At 56.0% G+C, this 2,500-nt stretch overlaps 2 non-coding genes across 2 annotated transcripts; both read right to left on the bottom strand.

The window, feature by feature from the left end:
* Window positions 1-800: 800 nt before the first annotated feature.
* Window positions 801-912, bottom strand: TRNAL-CAA (transfer RNA leucine (anticodon CAA)). Its single transcript has 2 exons — window positions 875-912; window positions 801-846 (listed from the first exon to the last, which is right to left on the bottom strand). It is a non-coding gene; the product is annotated as a tRNA-Leu (tRNA).
* A 288-nt stretch (window positions 913-1,200) lies between these two features.
* TRNAV-AAC (transfer RNA valine (anticodon AAC)) lies at window positions 1,201-1,273 on the bottom strand. Its single transcript has one exon. It is a non-coding gene; the product is annotated as a tRNA-Val (tRNA).
* Window positions 1,274-2,500: the final 1,227 nt, after the last annotated feature.

The following is a 2,500-nucleotide window of genomic DNA, read 5'->3' as shown; positions in this document are numbered from 1 at the left end:
AGAGAGCAGTGAGGGGGAGGGGGGTGGTCTGCTTACCTCACTTGGCGCCATGCCCCAGTCTCTCCACGGCCTGACCCCTGCGTGTCACGTGGCCTGCCCCTGGCTCAAGCGCAGAGGACTGAGCTGCCTCTCAAGCAGAGAAACAAGAAGAAGAGCGGCAGCCTTCGCTGGCCAAAGGCCATCTGCGGCCCTAGATCGGGCTCGATCAGGCGAGATATATGTGGCCGACCGGCCTAGAGCGCAAACCTGTGCTGCTCAGGGTGGGCAGCTTCCCAGCAGGAGGATGTGTCTTGAAAGCCGACAGAGGCAAGAAGGCGCACTCCCTCAGCCCGCTCCAACCTCTGGATTCCTGCGAATTTCAGAAGAGAACTCTGGGGCAGCATGGCTTCTGTCATCTCCCAACAGCCTCTCTGTTCTTGCTATGTAAATACCTTTACATCCCCCGGACTGAGCATGTCTGTTTTTTTATTTTTATTTTGCTGAGGTGTGGTGCCTTCAACGACCGACAGGTGGCAGGAGAGCACTTTCTCCAACTGTGAAGGGGACTTTTTTCACTTCCTGAGTAGACTGGGCTCAGTGACATATGCCACCAAGCCAGCCACTAGAAAATGCAGGTTTTGCAGCCGTGGGCCAGTGGGGGTTTAAGGGCAGGTGTGCCTCCGGCGTCTCTGGCAGACAGCTCCAGTTGCAAGGCAGCAGAAGAGAACAGGGAGGCTTGCCGGGCGCTGCATTCGGGGGCCCCCACGAGGTTTTCCGCAAGCCTTACACTCTGAAATGTGCTCAAAAAAATGAGCCCGGCTTGTCAGGAGTGGGATTTGAACCCACGCCTCCAATCGGAGACCAGAACACCCAGATGCAGGGAAGAGCTGCGCCTTTTGAGTCTGGCGCCTTAGACCACTCGGCCACCCTGACAGCTATGGGCAGGATTGGGAAAGATTCTTCAGTACCCAATGTCGCCACGTGCCAGCGCCGGTTTTCATGCCCCGATCTCTGCATCAAAAGTACCCAAACACTCACTTAAGGACCCAGGGATGGCAGGAAACGCCCACTGATGGAGCCAGTGGACAGTTTGCAGGGTGCAAATAAGGGCTGGCCTCAGATCACTCATGGCGTAGTGCCGGCCTGTCCATACCTGTCGAAACCTGCATGCGGTCAAATGTGTCCGATTGACATTGTGGAAATAAAAAGAAACCAGCACCATGTTTCTGCCCGGTCTCGAACCGGGGACCTTTCGCGTGTTAGGCGAATGTGATAACCACTACACTACAGAAACAGCTCTGGTAGGCTGCGCTCTAGTGTGCTGGGACAGCTTTCAGTTGAAAGGCTTTGTGGCACTGATGTCTCATGGGGCCCGCTGGTACCTGCCAGGTGGCACACACCAACGTGAAAGTTTGGCGCAAGCCTGCGCCGGACCTACATGGCAGCACTCACAGCACCTCACACACAGGCTGCAGACACATACAATAGACCAAGCTGGATGCAACAGTGGCGCGAGCCATGGCAGTCCCCACCCAGAAGGCATGTCCAAACCTTTATACATCAGCTCGCCGCCAGCGCATCATTACAAAGGAGGGGGAATTTCCAACACTGCCTCTTGGGCCATGGGCTTAAAAGAAGCCAACCATTGGCGATGGGCATCGAACCAGATACGGTCACGCACAAACTATTTTTGGGGGGGAATTGGGGACTCTGTGTTTTTTGTTTTCGGCGCTCCAAAAAAAAGGGCTTGTCCGGGATTTGAACCCAGGACCTCTCGCACCCTAAGCGAGAATCATACCCCTAGACCAACGAGCCACCGCATGCAGAGAACAGTGAGGGGGAGGGGGGTGGTCTGCTTACCTCACTTGGCGCCATGCCCCAGTCGCTCCACGGCCTGACCCCTGCGTGTCACGTGGCCTGCCCCTGGCGCAAGCGCAGAGGACTGAGCTGCCTCTCAAGCAGAGAAACAAGAAGAAGAGCGGCAGCCTTCGCTGGCCAAAGGCCATCTGCTGCCGCTCGATCGGGCTCGATCAGGCTCGATCAGGCGAGATATATGTGGCCGACCGGCCTAGAGCGCAAACCTGTGCTGCTCAGGGTGGGCAGCTTCCCAGCAGGAGGATGTGTCTTTAAAGCCGACAGAGGCAAGAAGGCGCACTCCCTCAGCCCGCTCCAACCTCTGGATTCCTGCGAATTTCAGAAGAGAACTCTGGGGCAGCATGGCTTCTGTCATCTCCCAACAGCCTCTCTGTTCTTGCTATGTAAATACCTTTACATCCCCCGGACTGAGCATGTCTGTTTTTTTATTTTTATTTTGCTGAGGTGTGGTGCCTTCAATGACCGACAGGTGGCAGGAGAGCACTTTCTCCAACTGTGAAGGGGACTTTTTTCACTTCCTGAGTAGACTGGGCTCAGTGACATATGCCACCAAGCCAGCCACTAGAAAATGTGGGTTTTGCAGCTGTGGGCCAGTGGGGGTTTAAGGGCAGGTGTGCCTCCGGCGTCTCTGGCAGACAGCTCCAGT

The sequence above is a fragment of the Ambystoma mexicanum genome, chromosome 2q (genome assembly GCF_040938575.1).
Source record: "Ambystoma mexicanum isolate Mex_15411 chromosome 2q, UKY_AmexF1_1, whole genome shotgun sequence".
NCBI lineage: Eukaryota > Metazoa > Chordata > Amphibia > Caudata > Ambystomatidae > Ambystoma > Ambystoma mexicanum.
The sequence above is the reverse complement of the archived record's forward strand: the minus strand, read 5'-3'. Positions and strand labels throughout refer to the sequence as shown.